Here is a 20,239-nt window from a genome sequence, read left to right on the forward strand (position 1 = left end):
CCTTGGGTTGGTTTCATTCAGCTCAGCCAGCACTGGCTGGGGACACACTGCTCAGGCCCAGGGCCAACACGAGAGGCTCTGCACCACTCTGGGAGTGACACCGTCACGTGATTGATAGGGAGGCCCAAGGAGTGGACTCGTGGGCTCCAGTCCCTCCAGTCTGGCTCTGAGTCCTGCCTCCTCCCCTCGATAGCCGTGTGCCTTAGTTTACTCATCTGCAAAATGGGGATAATAGCACCTACCTCCTAGGTGTTGGAGAATTAAATGAGTGAATGTTTGTGAAGGGTTTAAAGCAAGAGTAAGCACTCAATCAAGCATGCTTGATTGTGGCTGTCGGCACTCATCATCACCATCATCACCACCACCATGTTACTGATGGGAAACAGAAACTCAGGTGAAATTGCTTGCCGAAGACTGCACAGTTGGGCAATGGCAAAGCCAGGGAATGCACCCACATCCATCCGACTCCAACACTAGTGCCCTTTCCCCATGGCCAGGCCCTCTGGCAAAGAGTGTCTTGGTGAGCATGGCATCTTGCACGCTGCCTGGACTTCCACGCCCTTCCCCAGCTCATACCCTTACCAGCAACCCTGGGAGAGGCAGGCCTCAGCACCGCTGTTTTCCAGATGAGACAGGGACCCAGATGGGAAAGGCAGTCCCACAGCCCCTCAGCGGTGGTGGCAGGGCCCGGTGGAGGGAAGTGTGGCACCTGTGGGTACATGGTTGTCTACTCAGGCTGGGGCCCACAGAGATGGGCGCTCCCATGTCCTGCCCTGGAAATGCTGTTCAGCTGGAAAACATACACTGGGCTTTCTAAAGGGCCATTGGCTTTCAGCTTGAACTTTCAAAGTGCAAAGTGAATTAAAAAATAGTCGTAAAACAGAGCAGGCAGCTGAGAAATGCATCATGGATTGGCGTGTGCAGCTGGGGCCGGGGCCCTGAAGAGTACCTGTTCCACCTGCCTGTTCCACCTGCAGAGGCCCAGCCTCGGCGCTGCAGCTGGACAGGGCATGCGGGGGTGGACAAGAAGGGAGGTGTCCTTTGAGGAGGCCTGCTCACCCTAGCTCAGTGCTGGCTCAGTGCTGGCTGTCAGCGTTGTCGATTTGTGGAGGGCTTGAAGGAGCCTGGCACCCCCTGGCAAGCAAAGCAGAACCCCGGCCTCCTCCCCTCCTCACCTGGCAGCCTCCTTGCAGGGGGTGGCTGTGGTGAGCATGTGCCATGTGCCAGGCCACGTGTGTGAGAGGATTGCAGAGGCCCGTGCACGGCGAGGCCCATGCCACTCTCTGCGTGCCTGGTCCTTGTTTATCCTCACAGCAGCCACCCTGTGCAGGGTCCTGGAGCTCCATTGTCCAGGCTGGAACACCAAGGCTCAGAGGGGCCTGCAGGCCCTCGCCCATGGCCACACACGGTGGAGTGGCAGAGTGGTCAGTCTTCACCACCACCCCGGGTGTTGACCTCTGAACTCCCTGATTTTATTAGGGCTGAGGCACAGTGGACAGGACAGGTAAAAGCCAGGACCTTAGCTCAGGGTGACCTCAGCTCAGGGTGGAGAGTGGCCTCCGGAGAAAGAACGCAGCTCTGTAGTTGTCCAGCCAGGGTTTCAGTCCTGCCTTTGCTGTATACCTGCGCTGTGGCCCTGGGCTGAGCCTTACTGCCTCCTCTATAGAGGACTCTGGTAAATAGTGGGAATGAGGCTGGCATACAGCAGGTGCATAATACATGTGACACTGGCCAGGGGCTTCTTTACCCTCTTCTGTTCTCATCACCTCTTTGACTCAGAAACAGGGCAAAGTCCTGTTTCCATCTCTGGTTTGGGGCCTCCCAGTGAGCTGCGGGGCAGCCCTTTTAGGCAAGGCCCCAGGCCAAGGCTTGCCCAGTCCTCGCATGCACCCACCTAGGGTGCATCCAGAATTTGCAGGTTACCCCTGCTGGTGGTCCTGAGACAGTGACGTTCTTTTCCTTTTTTTCTTTTTTGAGACAGAGTCTCACTCTTTCACCCAGGAAGGAGTGCAGTGCAGTGGCATGATCTCGGCTCACTGCAGCCTCCACCTCCCAGGTTCAAGTGATTCTCCTGCCTCAGCCTGCCCAAGTAGCTGGGATTACAGGCACCTGCCACCACGCCAGGCTATTTTTGCATTTTTAGTAGAGACGGGATTTCACCATGTTGGCCAGGCTGGTCTTGACCTCCTGACTTCAGGTGATCCGCCCGCCTCGGCCTCCCAAAGTGCTGGGATTACAAGCGTGAGCCACCGCCCCCAGCCGACAGTGACCTTCTGAAAGAAGCAGGTAGCGTGACCAGTGCATGCACACTCTGGGAGCCAGGGCAGCAGATTCAAGTCCCACTGCTGCCTCTGCCCTCCATGTGACCTTGGACAGGTGACAGCTCCTCGTGCCTCAGTTTTCCCATCTGTCAAATGGGGTTCACACTAGCACCAGCCTCACAGAGTGGTTGTGAGAAGGAATGAACCCATTTAAGCATCAGAACTGCACCTAATCAGCCTCAGCTCTTGTATCACTGAGGGGCAGGGGTTGCCAACATTACTGTAATCAACACCTCCAACTTTATTTACCCTGCAAAGCAGTACGGTAAGTCCACATTTAAGTCCTTGATAGGTTATTGGAAACTGACTTTAAGTGAAACCACATGAAATCATTTGAATCAGGCCAGGCCAGTGGTTCACATCTGTAATCCCAGCACTTTGGGAGGCTGTGGACGGGTCACCTGAGGTCAGGAGTTCAAGACCAGCCTGGCCAACATGGTGAAATCCTGTCTCTACTAAAAATACAAAAATTAGCCAGGCATGGTGGTGTGTGCCTGTAATCCTAGCTACTGGGGAGGCTGAGGCAGGAGAATCGCCTGAACTGGGGAGGTGGAGGTTTTAGTGAGCTGAGATTGTGCCACTGCACTCTAGCCTGGGTGACAGATTGATTGGGATTCCATCTCAAAAAAAAAAAAAAAGAGTTTGGATCTGTGTCCCCTTCCAAATCTCATGTTGAAATGTAATTTCACGTAATCCCCAGTGTTGGAGGTGAGGCCTGGTGGGAGGTGATTGGATCATGGGGGTGGTTTTCTTATGAATGGTTTCGTATCATCCTCTTGGTGCTGTCCTCATGACAGTGAGTGAGTTGTCATGAGATCTGGTCATTTAAAAGTGTATGGTACCTCCCTCCTCTCTCGCTTGCTCCTGCTCTGGCCATGTGACCTGCGGGCTCCCTCTTTGCCTTCCGCCATGATTGTAAGTTTCCTGAGGACTCCTCAGAAGCTGCGCAGATGCAGGCGCTATGCTTCCTGTAGAGCCTGCCAAACCCTGAGCCAATTAACCCTCCTTCCTTTATAAATTATCCAGTCTCAGGTATTTCTTTATAGCAGTTGGAGAATGGACTAACACACCAGCTATGAGAAAACCAATTTTACCATAGGCTAATTGATAAACAAGAGTTAAGTTCCTACAGCATATTTTTGGTCACCAAAACAACATCAAACTTCTCTAATACGAAGCACCTCTAATATTAAACATTGAAATAAATGTGAGGTATACATACATTTAAGAAAGAGTAGTAAAAACAAGATAAGTACCCACTTATTCCAGTCTCGGCTCTGAGGTGGCTGGAGCCTGTCCCAAGAGCACAAGATGGGAACCAGCCCTGAGCTGGATATCACCCCATTATCACTGTAGGGCACACTCACAGACACATTCACACTCAGACTGGGGCCATGTAGACACACTGGTTCACCGAACACCCACATCTGCAGGATGTGGGAAGAAGCCAGAGTATGTGGAGGGAACCCATGCAGACATTGGGGGAAGGTTGCAAACTCCACACAGACAGCGGGCATGGCCAGAAATTGACACTTTTTTCTTATCAACGAGACGATGTTGAATAAAATGATGTTATTTGAGGACCTGCTGTATTCAGTGACCTCTCTGCTATTTTCTGGGTGCCAGGCCCTGTGTTGGGTGCCAGCACACAGACTGTGTCTTCCCTCCTACTGGTCTCCAAGTTTCTCCAGACCTGTTGCATCTCTGGGTCATTTGAGGACAGGATGAGGGTCTAGAGGGCCAGTGTGGGAAGAACTCTCATGGTCCATGCAGTCCAACTTCTCCTTGCACAGACAGGGAAACTGAGACCCAGAGAGAGCAGGAGCTGGGGCCCATGGGGAGGTGGGTTCAGCAGGGCAGTGTCCACAGTGAGTAGAGCTTGGGTCTAGCTGTGCTGCATTGGGTAAGGCAACCACCATCTTGAGCCTCAGCCATTTCCCCCATCAAATGCCCTGGCACGTGGCAAATGCTCAGTTAATTTTAGCTAATAATATTACCTAAGTCAGAGTGAGAAAAGACTTTCTCATAGCCAGAACTGTGCACAGAGCACCATGATAGTGGCCAGTGCAGAAGGAGCGCTTGCTAGTTTTGGCACACTCTAGGCGCCACGCTTGTATCAAATGGCTTTGTCCTCACGTAACTGTGTTTTGCAGATGAGGAAAGGGGACTGGGGGAGGTTTGATGGCCCGCCAAGGCTCTCCCAGCCAGCGTGGTAGAGCCCCGGGCTGACACCTAGCTGGCCGCAGTCACCCCCACTCTGGGTGCCCTGCGGGGTGTGACCTCTCACACCCCTCAAAGGGGTGCAAGTGGAGGCTTGAGGCTGTGGGAGCCATCTGGGACTTCCCAGTTTCTGGGACTTTTCTTTCCTAGCCCCTGCCAACCCTGAGAGGCTGAGTTTCTCAGGGTGTGCCCTGGTCTTGGAACCAGAGGGAAGGGATCAAGTGTGAGGGGGGCTCCTGCTGCGGCAGTAGGGAGTGTGCCGGGGCCTTGCCAGAGGCCCGCTCCCTTCTGGGACCCTCCAGCCAGCATGCACAGCCCGCCGGTTGTCTCGGTAACCGATACCAGGCGGCCAGACAAAGTTACGGTGTGTGTCTGGGAGGCTATTTTGTCTAATATGCTAAAAGGCCTTTGGAAATTCCTGGAGCCCATCTGGTCCTAGTTACCCCACAATATTGCTGCCTCTTCAGCTCACAGACAAGGGAACAGTTTTATTTCTCCTTTTGGAGCTCAGGAATGTGCCTTAAACACGAGCCGGCGACGCCCACTTGGTGCACGAGTTCCTTGGTCACGTGTCACACTCATCGTCCTTTAAAAAAGGACTGCTGCTCTTTCCCCTTGGCTTCCCAACCCCAAAGGGTCCCTCCCAACCCCATTACCTAGAGAGTGATGTGGGGAGGGCAGATGCTTCGGGGCTGGGCCTGCCTGACTGCGATGTGCCCAGCCTCTGCGCTTTCTCGCCTGTGTCCTGGGGACGGGAACTCCTGAGAATGGAATGCAGCCTGGTGCGTGGTAGGTGTTTGGTACATGCAGGTTTCCCAGCTGGCTCTGTGAATTTAAGTAGGTCCCTTGACCCATCCAAGCCCCAGTAGCCTGCTCTGTAAAACCCAGTTGGAAAGTGTGGTACAGGAGTTTAGGAAGGTCTCAGCCACACCAGGGGATGTGGATGATTGTTCCTTACTCACCTGGCGCTTCTGCCCACCCATGGCCGCCTCCAGGCCCAGAGGGTGAGAACACATCCAGGGCTGCACATCTGAAGTCTCTCTTTCGGGGAGGAGATGTCTTCAGGCCCAGCCACTCCCATGCTTTTTGCGGGGCTGGAGTGTGTCTCTTCCCTGGAGTTCTTGTCCCTTTGGGTTTTTCAGGTTGAGGCTGGGTGTGGCTGCTCCAGGCTGGCTGAGTCTTGGCAGCTGCCCTACGTGGTTGCCTGGGGCCAGGTGACATCCTTCTTGCTTCCTTGAAGAGCTCCCCCTCCCCAGGCCCAGGCTGGAACAGTCACAGTGCCCTGCTCACCTGGCCTAGCCCCCGCTAGGCTGTGATTCCAGGGGCTGTGTGAGTGTGTGATTCAAGCTCAGATAACCCTAGACCAGGCTTCTTCCAGGCCGGGCAGGTCTGCACCTCCATCCCCTGCATGGCTAGATGTGGCATGTACTTGTTTTATGAACCGTGAACTCAGTGGCTTGTGTGCCTTCCAAGTGGAAGCTTTAAGAGCCAGCGTGCAATTCTCCACACCCCTTTGCCACAGCAATGGAGAGCACATTTCAAGCTGTAGCCCCCGAGAGTCTGGGTCCCTGAAATCCCAGATGACTCAGGTCTCCCAGTCAAAGCAGGGCTGACATCCAGTGTGAGCGATAAATAAACCTTCATTGTTTAAGGTCCTGATGCTTAAGGGTGGTTTGTTTCTGCAGCATAACCTTACGGATATCAGCCTGGCTGATACACTTTCCATTTCCCTGATCATAGGGATGGTTTAGAGATATCATGTGACTCAAGAGTCATTACATTACTTTTACGTTTTGAGTGGAAGAGGAAGGACTTTATCTTCTGAGTTATCAAGTTTTAGAGAAGCCATATTTCCCACCACAAAGAGAAAGCCTGTCTGAGGTATGAAATAGTAAAATGAAGGGAGAAAAAGAAAAAAACATGATGGAAAAGAGGGAATTCTGGTGATGTCAAGATAGGGCTGCCATGAGCATCTGCACAGGTTGTGCACTGCACAACTCTCGATGCTGCTCTTACACAGTAATCCCAGTAGATTTGTGTATTGATTAAAATAATTTTTTTTTTTTTTTTGAGACAGAGTCTTGCTCTGTCGCCCAGGCTGGAGTGCAGTGGCACGATCTCAGCTCACTGCAAGCTCCGCCCTCCTCACTTCCTAGTGGGATACAGGCCCGCCACCAGCCCGGTAATTTTTGTGTTTTTTAGTAGAGTGGGTTTCACGGTGTGTCAATTAAAATAATTTTCTAGCAGACACTAGTAAAGTATTTTGAGGAAGTGGAGCCTTTTTCTAATTTGCAAACAATTGCTGTAAAGGCTAGTGACCATGCCATATCAAGACCCTGATTTTAATTCTTGAATCCCCGGAGCTTCCCTAGCTCGATAAGTACTTGGTAAAATGTATTATTTTGGTGAATTCCCTTTGTTGTTAAGTTCTGCTCACAGCAGAACCATTGATAATTCAGTCACCCACAAGATGAATCAAGTTTATTTTCTACTTTCCAGAGCAAATCCTTAGTGCTTTTAGGCATAACAGCTCAACGATAAGAGAGAGACAGAACAACCATTAAATGCAGACATAAGAACAACAACAAAATATCAGTTTGGGGCCATTTGTGTAGGTGCAAGTAACCTTTCCTATCTCACTGAGCACCAAGACCTTTACTGTACTGGTCTGTGGCCTGAAAATGGTTCATCATGGTAATTAACACAGAGAAGACATTGTGTAGACTTCATTTCCTCTTAAAATAGTTAAATTATAACTGTGTTGTTGTCTAAAAGGAAAGACCAAAATTATCTAGAGAGTTCTCATCTGTGCGGCTTAAGCTAGATGAATAACGTATCATTGTAAAAGGATGGTGTCAGCCAAGGTCCAGCCCCCAGCTGTCCCCAGTGTAGGAGGTGGCCCCACTGGCAGCATCCCTGACACCACTCTGGCCTGCTCAGGACAGCTCTTTCTTAGTCCCCTAAATGCCAGGAGTTTCCAGAAAAAGTCTGGGGGAGGCTGTGGGCTCTGGGGTCAGACACTCTGGGGTGGGGTCCCTTCCCAGCAAGGTGACTCTCAGTAAGTGGTTCCCCGACTCGGAGCCTCAGCTACCGCTTCTCTAAAATGGCAATGGCCACACCCACCTGGGGGGCCGTTGGGAGGGTCGGAGGGGCCTGGGAATGACCCAGCACACAGTAGGTGCTCAATGAGAAGCAGCTGGCACCAGGGTGGGACCTGGGTGAATTCAGAGCCCAGGCAGGAGGGCTCAGAATCTCAGCTCGGCCTTGCTGAGTGCTTGAGCGATTCACTTCGTCTCCCAGAGCCCCAGTTTCCTCAGCTCAAACTGAGATCCCCAGGAAGTTGAAACAAGCAAGCATTCTTGAGACTGTCCGTTTCCTTGCCTGTTCTTCCTGCTGGGCAGTAAAGGGGCAGGATTGGGTCTGTCCCTGACTCGACCCCTGGAACAGGGCCTGCGGCGCTTAGTAGGCACTTGGTAAAGACTCAGTCATTTGCTCCAGTCGGGAGGGAAGTTGGCTGGTGCCTGCTGGGGGGCTGCCCCTGCCCTCCTGCCTGTGGGGAGCAGGCCCAGAGCCGACTTTGGCCAGGCCCGGGTAGAGGCCTGCTTCTGCCACCCCTGGTGGGCCCCAGCGTCTCCTCTGAATCCCCACCCTGCTCCCGAGCAAGTGCTCCCATCCCCCACCCTGCTCTGGCGGCTTGGCATCGGTGGGACACCAAGCCCGGAGCTCCCGGCTGCTCCAGCCACCCGAGCCAGCCCCACAATTGTTTTTCCACCTGGAGCGTCCAAGGAGTTGCTGGCAGCCAGGCCAGGCGGGGGAGGCGGGGGGCGGTGTTGGAGGAGACATCAGTGGGCGTGGGAGGAACAGGCTTCACCCTTTCCATCCACAGGGGTGCCGGTACTGGGATAAACTGGACGGCACTGGTCAGGGCCCACTTTCCTTTGACCTTAGGTGAATGACTTAACCGCCCCAGTCTTTTACTTCATCCATAAAATGGGGATAATATTAGTAACCGCCTCTTGGGGTTGCTGTGAGGAATAAATGTGTCAGCTCATGTAAAGCACTCAGAACCATGCCCAGAAGTAAGTGGTCTTGATGGCAACCCTTGCTATAGGCACTCTAGGCTGGATGCGAGGGTTCTGCCGCACACAGCTGCCTGGTGCAGGCCAGCCACGTCCACTGTCTCTGCGTACCATGTGCACCCACAGCAAGCCTCTGGAGGTGACAGCCCCTCACAGAGGCTGCAGGAAGGAGAAGCGGAGTGGGTGGCAGCTCCCTCCCTTGCTTCCTCGGCTTTCCCTCCCTTTCTTTCTTCCACCAGCCTGGCAGGTGCCCCCAGAGGCAGGGGATGGGTCCCCTGACCTCGGGGAGGACCCCCAGCCCCATCAGCCGCGGAAATGGTGGACCCACGGGCCCTGGGCTACTGCCATGCTGCAGCCCTCAGAGGAACTGAGCAGGGACAGGGCCAGCCTGGGTCACCCGATGCAGCTGCACAGATGTCAGGCCCGGCATAGCCAAGGTGTGGTCAGGCCAGGTTCCCCTGGGCCCCGCTGTGGGAACAGGCTGTCCCGACAGCCTGGCTGCCATCCCTTGCTGCGTTGTTTGGAAGATAGAGCAGTCATCAGCCCCAGTCCCCGGCAGCCCCACCCTCCCCTCAGCTTCTGCAGCTCCCAGGCCTGGGACAGTCCCTGGCTGACCCAGGTTGTGTACTGGGTGGCCTGGGGCAGGCCCTGACCCTCTGTCGGCCTCCATCTTTTACCTCTACTGAGAAACCGGGGGGGGAGCCCTCTGTCCCCACTGCCCTTCCAACTCAAGGCCCAGGAAAAAGGACAGGAGACACGTGGTGGGGTTTGGGGCCAGGGTGCTCACATGTGCTTAGTGAGCACCAGGAGCCACCTTAGAAGGAAGGCGAGGGATCTGTAACCTTGGCCAGGACAGCCATGCAGGAACTGTCTCCTGGACCCAGGAGGAGCAGCAGGACCCAGCCTTCTAGGCAGCAAGGGAAACTGAGGCAGGAGCCCAGTTATAGGGCCTAATAAACTTGATCTAGGAGGAGGCAGCTACTGCATGGAGACTTGGGCTCCAAGGTCCTTGTGAATCCAGGGCCCAAGACCATCGACCTCCAGCCCTACCCACTGTTGGGAAGGAGGCTGCCATCTCTCCCACACCCGCTCAAGTGAGGCCCAGGCCCCAAGCATGGGAGGCTGGTTTCAGGGGCATTGAAAATGGGTCCTGGGTTCAATCCTGCCTATGCCACTTCCTGGCTGTGTGACCTTGGGCAGGTCCTTTCTCTCTTTTTCTCCATTTCTTCTATAAAGCGGGACAGTAATGCCACCAACACAATGCAGTGGAGGTAAAGCTTGGCTGTCACGTACACCAAAGGCCTGGTCTGCAGTCTGAGCTCTGTGCCTCTGTCTTCCTTCGCCTCCCCTTATCCATCCAGAGGGCCCGAGGAAGCAGGCACGGGTGGGGTTTGCTCTGGCACTGGCTTCAGAGTCCTTGGACACCTCCGGGCGAGTCCTTGATGCTTTTCCCAAATGATGCCAGCCCAGGGATGGATTCTCTGCCTATGGGAACTTGGGTCCATCCCAGGAATGTAGGCCAGATGGTGGGGAGGAGAAAGTGCAGGGTGGAGGCTCAGCCAGCATTCTACCAAGGTCTCTCGGGCACGAGGTAAAGAGTGGGCACCCGCCTGCAAAGGCAGTGCCAGGGACTGTCGGCCTAGGCTCAGCACAAATGTTGGGGCTGCCCCCCGAGGGTTGGTGGCAGGAGGCCCGGGGAAGCCTGCAGGCGGGAGCAGATATGTTCTGCTTGGAAGGATGCTTGGGACAAAGCCAGCTCCGGGAGCTCCTCGTGTGGCTGGACACATGGGGCAATTCCTGGGCTAGGGGAGGAAAGTGGCGCCTGCTGAGGGGAGCGGAGGGCATCTTGCCAGGGTTGGCAGAGTCTAGGGCCTGCGAGCTGGGACCAGGCATCAGGGCCTGGGGCCAAGGCCTTCGGAGGGCTGGCGAGACCCAGGCAGGCCCCAGCTTGGGGGCCTCGCAGACCAGGACTCTGGGTTCACTGTGCCTTGGGTGTCTCACACTCAGCCCTGAGTTGTCTTCAGGGCTGGTCCTTCCCTTCCCCCAGGCTGACCCTGGAGGGGCGGCTTCCTGGGTTCGGGGAAGCTTGGTGACAGTGCTTCGGCTGACTTTGTCTCCAGAGTCCCCACTTCCCTCCCCAGTGATTCCAGGCCTCTGGGGGTGGGCGAGGCCGGGTGATCTGCCCTCCTCTGATACCCTGGCCCCAGCATTACTGGAAGTCCTGCCCCCAGGTCCTATGACACATAGGGCTCGACTGTTTGGAAAACATTCTAATGAGGACAAGAGGGAAATAAACACAGAGAGTCTGGGGAGTGGGACAATGGTGTGTGTGCGTCTGTTGGGAAGGCCTTCCTGCAGTGGTGCTGATGCTGCCGCCTGATACCCACAGGATTAGGGTGAGACTGCACTGCCCCTACCCCGAAACTCCATCTTTGCCCCTCCTGCCTCCCTGGCTGCCTGGCAGGCCTCTCCCAGCACTGTGGGAGTTCTGCCCCCATTCTCCTCCATCTCCTCTCCCAAGAGGCAGCCAGGCTGAGATTGGGGGCCCTTTCCCTCTTTGGTCCCCTGTCAGGAGGTGGGCTGAGTTCCCCAAGGAATCCCCACCCCTTGGCAGCCTGAGCATTGGAGAGATTCCTGGGGAGGGCTGGGGCGGGGCTGGGGAGCTGGGCACCCACGGCAACCCCAGTGGACCTCAGAGCGCCGCAGCCCCTGTCTCAGCTGCAGGAACATGGAGAGCGTGGGTGGAGCTCCATGCTAACTTGCAAGTCCTCTAGCTCCGACAAGAATCAACCCATCAGCTTCCCTTCCTCCTAGAGAGGTCCACTGGCTGCAGAGCCTCCGAGTATCTGGACCCAGAGCTTCTAGCCCACCCTTGAGCAGCCCAGCAAACTCAGTGCTCTGAAAGCTCAGGGGCTTTTGGCCTGAGGAGCTATTCCAGCCCAAGAGGGCTTCCTGGAGGAAGAGACGTTTGAGCTAAGCTTTGGGAAGGGCATTCTAAGCAGCAGGAACAGCATGTACAAAAGCCCAGGGGCACGAGAGAGCACGGCCCCTTTCAGAAGTGGCAGGTGGCCGTGACTAGAAGCCTGAGAGACTGAGGACAGGGCAGAGCTCTGGTATTTTGGATGCCTTCTCCCCACTTCAGGCCTCATCTTGTTTTGGTCTTCCCCCGACCCTGACCTGGGCCCCTCCCTGGCTCTGCTAGTTGCTTGCTGTTAGTCTTGAGCCAGTTACCTTTTCTCTCTGAGTCTCAGTTTCCCTATCTATAAAATGGGGTGGATCCTCCCTCCTCCCACAGCTGTTGTGAGGAAAACACCAGCATGAGCTTGGCTAAACCCTCTCCCAAGGCCTGGCACAGAGTAGGGCTAACAAGGGAGAAGTGAAAGAACAAAACGGCAACATCAACATAGTGTTTTCCCCTCCTTGCCTTCCGTTGGAACTTCTGTCCTCAGGAAACCTCAGTTCTGTCTCCAGGGAAGAACAGAGATCCCGGGCCTGAGGGCTTTTCTGTTTTGGCCTCTCTGTGTGATGCCAAATGAAACCCACCTCCTTCCCGACCCTCAGTTTCCTCATCTGTGAAATGGGAGGGAGGAACCACGAGGCAGTTTGCAAAGGACAGCCAGCCCCTCTGCAGGGTGTCCTCCTTTCTGTCATGAGGAAGACCACCTGGATCGCCTACACCAGGAACACTGAGGCCCACAGAGAAGGACGGAGTCCCTGCCCTGCACATGCTGTGTGGCCCTGACAAGTCCCAACACTCCCTAGGCTTCTGTCTCCCTGCTCCTGATCTTTCAGGCTGTTCTTGGAACTCCAGGGACTCCAAGGCAGAGGGGCAGAGAAGGCTGAGGGGAGGAAGGGCGCTTGCCCTGGGCGCCCAGCTGCCACTGGGGTGAGACAGTGCTGTGCTACCTCAGGGGGCCCCCACCCCACCTGCATGTCCCTGCCCCCAAAGCCCTTTCCATCCTTCCAGCCCCACAAGGCAGGTATCAGTCCAGAGATGACACTGCTAGACCCAGGGAGAGGCTAGTGTGGCCAGGAACTCTGGGTGACTGCTTGGTGCCAGCACCCCTTCCTGACAGCCCCACAGGACACTGGACTCTCAGGCCAGAAGCCCCACTCCCAGAGGGGCCAGCGTGTGAGCTGCCGGGAAGAGCAGCTGTCCTGGGCAGGGAACTTGTGGGGGTCCTGAGTGGGGAGGTGATTTTACCATGCTCTCTACTTCTGCTAGAAACTTTCTGAAATAAAATTGTACAGTTCAGACCCTGGAGAGCAGCACACACCTGCCCATTGTGGCATGAACCCTTCCACTCAGGCCTTGGTTCCTGACTGTTTTCTCTATGAATACATTAATTATAAGGAAGTGATCTGCCATATGGGTGTAAATGTGGCAATCTGGTTTACAATTTTGTGTCACATAAATGTGAGCCAGGAGGCAGAAACAACCCAAATGTGCATCAGCTGATGAATGGATGAGTAAAATGTGGTGTCTGCACCCAACGGAGTATTATTCAGCCATAAAAAGGAATGAAGGACTGAGGAGCCCTACCATGTGGATGAACCCTGAAAACATCATGCTGCGTGAAAGCAGCCAGACACAAAAGCCCACAGAGTGTATGCTTCCATTTAAGCCCACGGAGTGTATGCTTCCATTTGTTTCCAATGTCCAAAACAGTAAATCCATAAAGACAGAAGCTAGATCAGCAGTTGCCAGGGTGGGGAGCAGTGAATGGGCAGTGAGTGCTAGTGGACGTGGGATTTTTTTGTTGGGGTGATAGAAGTGTCCTAAAATTGATTGTGATGATGATTGTATAATCCTCCAAGTATTCTAAAAACTACTGAGTTGTACATTGTATTTGTCTGTTCTCATGCTGCTAATAAAGACATACCCAAGACTGGGTAATTTATACAGGTAAGAGGTTTAATGGACTCACAGTTCTGCATGGCTAAGGAGGCCTCACAATCATGGTGGAAGGCAAAGGAGGAGCAAAGTCACATCTTACATGGCGGCAGGCAAGAGAGAGCTTGTGCAGGGGACCTCTTCTTTATAAAACCGTCAGATCTTGTGAGACTCATTCACTATCGAGACAACAGCATGGGAAAGCCCACCCTTCGTGATTCAATTACCTCCCACCAGATCCCTCCCACCACACATCAGAATTCAAGATGAGATTTGGGTAGGTACACAGCCAAACCATATTATACACTTTAAATGGGTAAATTATATGATATGTGAGTTATATATGAATAAAGAGGTCTTTAAAAAGACATGTACTCTATGTGTTAATGTGAGTATGCCAGTATTCAACTGTAAGGTGTTTTGTATTGGAAATTGTGAAAATAAAAATTATGGTCTTGGAGTCAGTGTGCCTGTGGCCCTAGGTGTGAGACACTCTCCCCGAGCCTCAGTCTCCTCATCTGTAAAGGGGGATAATACTAGCACTTCTCTCACAGGGGGCACTTGTGAGGATTCGGAGGGGGAAGCACTCCAGGCTACCCCAGCTCTTACTGTTATTGTCGATGTTATCCTTGTTGGGCTGTGCTGGGAGGCCCTGCCCAGCTCTGGCTGATTTCACCCTGAGTTCAGGCCCTGCTGCCATAGATAGCAGGTGTCTACCGGTAGTACCTGAGAGACTTGGGTCCTCTCCTGACTCTGTCCTGCACAGCTGTGTGCCTTTGGGCAGGCTGGTGAGCTCTGGAAGCTCAGTTTTCCCATCTGTGAAATGAGAATGAAGCCAGCAGAGCTCCCCCACTTCTTCCTTATGTCCCTTCCTCAGAGAAGCCTCCCCTGTGCCCTGTTTTAAAAACAGCCATCCTGCTACTCCCTCTTCTTTTTCCCCATTGCACTTTTTTTTCACTTGCCACTTCTGGACACAGATATGTTGACCTACTTGTTTTTATTGCCTTTCTCCTCTCCCTGGAATGAGCTCTGTGAGGGTCTCAGGCAGCACCGGGCACATGGCCAGTGCTTGGGAATGTCTCTGGAGTGTGGAATGTATCCCCAGGTGTCGTTGGCCAGGACAGGGAGCCAGTGTGTTCCCGCCTCAGGGCCTTTGCACTTGCTGTTCTTTCAGTAAGTATCCACATGATTTGCTCTCTCATTTTATGCAGTTCTTTGCTTACCTATCACCTTCTCAGGGAGGCCTTGCCTGACTTGCCTCATATTTACCCTCCCCTCGTGCCAGCCCTGCCCAGCTTCCCCCTGCTTCCCATGTCACCAACTGACGTTCTGCGTGTTGGCTTATGGACAGGCCTGCTGGTGGTCTCCCCACACAGTGGTCAGCCCCAGGCCAGCAGAGATCTGTGCACCTTATTGCCTGCTGGGGCCCCTGTGTGCAAAGTCAGCACTCAGCAAGTATGTCTTGCATTAATGTCATTTATTTCCTGGAGGAGTAACCATGCATGGAAACCCCTTGAAAAATGCCTGGAAGCATAGACACCAAAACCCATGACCGTGGATCTCTCTGGGCAGGGAGGAGAAGCCCTGGTTGTCCATTCTGTGTTCTAAGGAGAGGCAGGCAACTGTTCAAGGGGCTGGGCCACAGCAGGAAATGGGGGACAAAGACCCTGACCTTCGTGGGGCCAACAGTCCAGTGGCAGAGGCACAAATAAATCCATGCAACACACAGCTTCCCAAAGTTTCCCCCAGGAATCCCAAGGCTCTCTTAGAAGATCCACAGGGTCAAGTGGTTTTCATAATGATCCTAAGATATCATTAGCCCCTTTCCCTCACTGACATTTGCTCGAATGATGCAGAAGATGAGGAGAAAAGCACAGTCGGGGCCGTGGTGCACCTGTTGGTGGCCCCTAGAGTCTTCACCAGCACACCTGGGCCACGTCCTTGCTAAGCGCACAGACTAGCAGTGGTGTTGAGCCTGACCCTTGAGTGCACATCTTCTGAATATTCTTCGTGACAAAGTGGGAAGTGCACATAAAGCAAGCCCAAGTGTGATGGTTCTCAGAAAAAAGGCACACGTGAGATGTTTGAGTTGTCAGCCCAACTAGCCACGTTTATGTAGAACCCGAGGGTTCTATAACAATGGCAAGCTATGGTTATTCAGACTTGGTATCGTGGCAGATATTTTCTTGAAAATGATCGAAGTGAGCTGTCACTTCAAGGAAAACAATTGACAGGAATTGTTGCCAGTGAAAAGATTTCAGCTTTCAAGTGAAAATCAGAATGTTAGAAAACTGGCCAGGTATGGTGGCTCACACCTGTAATCCCAGCACTTTGGGAGGATTGCCTAAGCTCAGGAGTTCGAGACCAGACTGGGCAACATAACAAGACCCCATCTCTACTAAAAATGTGAAAATTAGCTGGGCATGGTGGCGTGCATGCCTGCAGTGAGCTGTGATTGGGCCACTGCACTCCAGCCTGGGTGACAGAGTGAGATCTTGTGTCAAAACAAAAAAACAAACAAAAACTTGTACCAGCACCAGAAGCCAATACTTACATACTTTTCTGATGAGATTGGCAGGGATATCAGCAAACTGTGATGTTTACTTATTGAATAATAACATTTGGAAGGTGAGTGAACCAATATTCCTTAAATGATCAACCCATGTTGTTACAATATGTGTGAAGGTGAAAAAAAAAAAAAAAAAAAAAGCCATTCAAAGAATGAGATAGGCTGGGCGAGGTGGCTCACTCCTGTAATCCCAGCACTTTGGGAGACCTAGGCAGGTGGATCATTTGAGGTCAGGATTTCAAGACCAGCCTGGCCAACATGGTGAAATCCCAACTCTACTAAAAATTCAAAAATTAGCTGGCGGGAGTGGCACGCACCTGTAATCCCAGCTACTAGAGAGGCTGAGGCAGGAGAATTGCTTGAGCCTGAGCCTGGGAGGCAGAGGTTCCAGTGAGCCGAGATTGCGCCACTGTATTTCTACCCCGGTGACAGAGTGAGACCCGGTCTCCAAAAAAAAAAAAAAAAAAAAAAGATGATGGATTTTTGTGTAACCAAGTATGAAAAGCTCTTCGTATGGTTCCAAATTCCACATCATGAATAAAGTTTAAGAAATTAACACTTGTTGAGTTTTGATGTTATAGCAAAGAAAAATATTCATAACGATCTGAAAAGTCTATTAAAATGCTCCTCCCTTTTCTAACTGCATATCTGTGCAAGGCCAGATTTTGTTCACATAGTTCAATAAAACCACATATCGCAATGAACTGAATGAAGAAACAGCTATGAAAATCCAGCTGTCTTCAATTAAGTCAGACATTAAAAGGATTTGCAAAAGTGCAAAACAACACCACTTTTCCCACTGATTTCTTTGTTTTGAAAAATGTAGCTTTTTCATAAAAATGCTTTATGTGAACATGTATTGTTTATTACTTTTAAAAATAGACTGATAAATATTCTAATAATTCATCTGTCTTAGTTTCAAATACAGTAAATATCAGTTTTCATAACTCACATGAACTACAGCTCTTTGAAGTCCTTGATAATTTTTAAGAGTATGGAGAATAGGCTTGCCAGATAAAATGGAAGTGTGTCCTGTGCAATATTTGGGAAGTAGTTGTTCTAAAAAAAATTATTTGTTATTTATCTGAAATTCAAATTGAACTGGGCATTCTGTACTTTTATGTATGTAGTAAATCTGGCGATCCTACTAAAGGGATCCTGAGAGCAACATATTTGAGAACTGCTGGTTGGGAAGAAAAATAAATCGGGTAAGAATTCAGAGTGGTCTGCGTGATCAGGGCCCGTGTCATCGGGGCCAGCCACACAGGGAGGAGGGCTCTGGTTCGGGGCTTGGTGAGGGTCAGGGCCTGGAGTCTGGATGGGGCTTGGGGAGCCGGAGACACAGCAAAGAGGGAGGGAGATGTGGTCTCCTACTGCGCTCAAATCTGTTCCAGGAAGGAGGACACCTCTATGTCCAAGAAGTGGGCTTGCAGAGAGGCAGGAACAAGCCCAGACTTGCGAAGCTAGTGTGTGGCATCAGGAGCAAACCCTCTCAGGCTTGACACAAAGCCCACGCCTGGCCTTTCTAGTCTCTTCTCAGCTGCGGACAGGGATGAGGATGGGAAGGGACGGCTGGCACCGGGCCTGGAGGTGGTGTGCTCGGCAGGGAGCTTCCTTCCTCCCTGACTGAAGAAAAGGCAGCCATGGGGGGCAGGGAGGAAGGGCAGCAGAACAAAGGCCTTTTGTGCAAGGGAGGGTTTCGGGCTGGCCCTGTCTGCACACAGGATTAGGGTCACCAGTCTGGTGGGGAGGCATGGGCTGACCCAGGCTGCCTGCCGGGCATGGCGTCCCTGCTGGTGTGAGGCTTGGCTGCTGCGGCACATCTGCGATGGGTGGACTTACAGCCATCTGGGCTGGGAAAGTGAGAGGGACCCTGACGAGTGTCCCTCTGGGGTCACAGGGCAGAGCCAGAAATGTCCTCATCCCCAGAGACCTCCTCCTCGGGCCAGCCCTGCCACTACTCAGATCAGGGGTGGTGGTTGCCCAGGCGGGACACAGTCAGGGTGAGGACCGAGGTGGTCTGGTGTCTCCAGGTGGGGGCCAGGGTATATGCAACAGTCTCCAGCCACAGGATCTGTGGGTTAGGTCAGAGGGTTAGGCCTGGGGGCGTCGGGCAGGACCCTTCCTCACAGCTAATGAAGTGCCAGGGGTGTGGCAGACTAAGGCAAGAGACGGGAACCGTCTGTCCTGGGACAGCCAGTAAGGGGTGCATTGGCTGCACATGATGTGAATCAGTAATGAACCTGGCCAAAAGCCAGGCTGCTTTTTATTATCATCATGCTCTGAAAAATCTTAAAAAAAGGTGAATGATAGAATATTGCTCCTTGTGCTAAACAATTGCTGTAGATACTGTTAAGTTTTACTAACATATATGTATGCTCACATTAGCATATTCTGGTGACTTTTTTTTTTTTTTTTTGAGATGGAGTTTCACTCTTGTCACCCAGGCTGGAGTGCAACAGCATGATCTCGGCTCACCGCAACCTCTGCCTCTTGGGTTCAAGCAATTCTCCTGCCTCAGCCTCCCAAGTAGCTGGGATTATAGGCATGCTCCACCATGCCTGGCTAATTTTGTATTTTTAGTAGAGACGGGGTTTCTCCATGTTGGTCAGGCTGGTCTCGAACTTCCGACCTCAGGTGATCCTCCCACCTTGGCCTCCCAGATTGCTGGGATTACAGGCGTGAGCCACTGTGCCCGGCCGACTTTTGTTTTAATAAACATGGAGAACTCAATTATGCAGTTAGCCCCGAAACATGCCCATTCAATGATAAGCATGTGTTTGGAGAGTCTGTCTGTGGTGATTTAGGATCATTTGAGCAGCTTAATGTAAACTTGTGTCTCTCGTTCCTGGCGGAGCTATCTACTCTTGCATTTAGGCAGTGGGTTTGAAATAATCAGTGACTGTGCAGTGATTAGAAAGACAAAGAAACATGGCTGGGCCTGGTGGCTCACGCCTGTAATCCCAGCACTTCGGGAGGCCGGGGCGGGTAAATCACCTGAGGTCGGGAGTTTGAGACCAGCCTGACCAACATGGGGAAACCCCGTCTCTACTGAAAATACAAAATTAGCTGGGCGTGGTGGCGCATACCTGCGACTACTTGGGAGTCTGAGGCAGGAGAATCGCTTGAACCTGGGAGGCAGAGGTTGCGGTGAGCCGAGATCGAGCCACTGCATTCCAGCCTGGGCAAAAAAGAACAAAACCCTGTCTCAAAAGAAAAAAAAAAAGACAAAGAAACAAAAATTGAGTTATTTCAGTTCTTTCTCTGTGCCCACATGGAGTTTTTATTTGGGTTTAACATTTAAAACAGTGAAACGAATGCAAACAGAGTGAAATGGTTTTGCTTGGTTAGTGCACATTTTAGTTCATCCATACAATGTTTTCATTTTGTGATTACTACCAAGAATAACTGTAAAAGTGACCTGCTCTGAGTGTCCGATGTGCTATGTCTGCCACTGGGCCAGAGTAACCACAGAGAGAACCCGGATGGGGTGCAAGACCCTGAGGTGTGCCAGGCAGAAGGTGACTCTGAACCCCAGGTCTGGGCAGGGAGGCAAGGCAGGGCTGGGGAGGGGGTGCTGAAGGCACAGCTGAAGTAGGCGTGGGAAAGAAGGCCAAACAGAGGCTGGGGTGCCACAACAGGCCAGGGTGGAGGAGTCTGCCAGGAGCCACCCCACTCCCACTTTCTGCACGTCACATCTCTGTTAACAGGACCCTTGGCTGATTCTGCTGGCAGACAGCCCTGCTGCCCTGGAGCTGCAAATAACAACTATTCTGCCCATGCCTCACCTCCTTCATCCTTTCTCTGCAATCATTTTTTTGACCCCAAGGGCAGAACTGGATGGAAGAGGAGGCCTAAGGGAAGGGAAGGAACTCTGACTGAATGCCCTCTCTGCAGCCCCTTGTGGCCTGGGCTTCTCCTGGGCTTCCCCACCCCTCTCCCCCCTCCCCACCCCTTTACTCCGTCCCCACCCCTTTCTCTTGGCTTCCTTCCTGGCTGGCTTCACTCTCCTGTCCCCAAGGTTTTGCCTTATCCTCTGGCTTTTTCCACCGATATCTGGACATTTCCCTCAATCCCACATGTTCCCTTCCCCTCTCTCTGTTAGAACCCCCAAGCACAGCTCCAGTCCCCATGACCCCTGTCTTTTCATCCTTGA

This window comes from Hylobates moloch, unplaced genomic scaffold (genome assembly GCF_009828535.3).
Source record: "Hylobates moloch isolate HMO894 unplaced genomic scaffold, HMol_V3 SCAFFOLD_4, whole genome shotgun sequence".
Lineage (NCBI taxonomy): Eukaryota > Metazoa > Chordata > Mammalia > Primates > Hylobatidae > Hylobates > Hylobates moloch.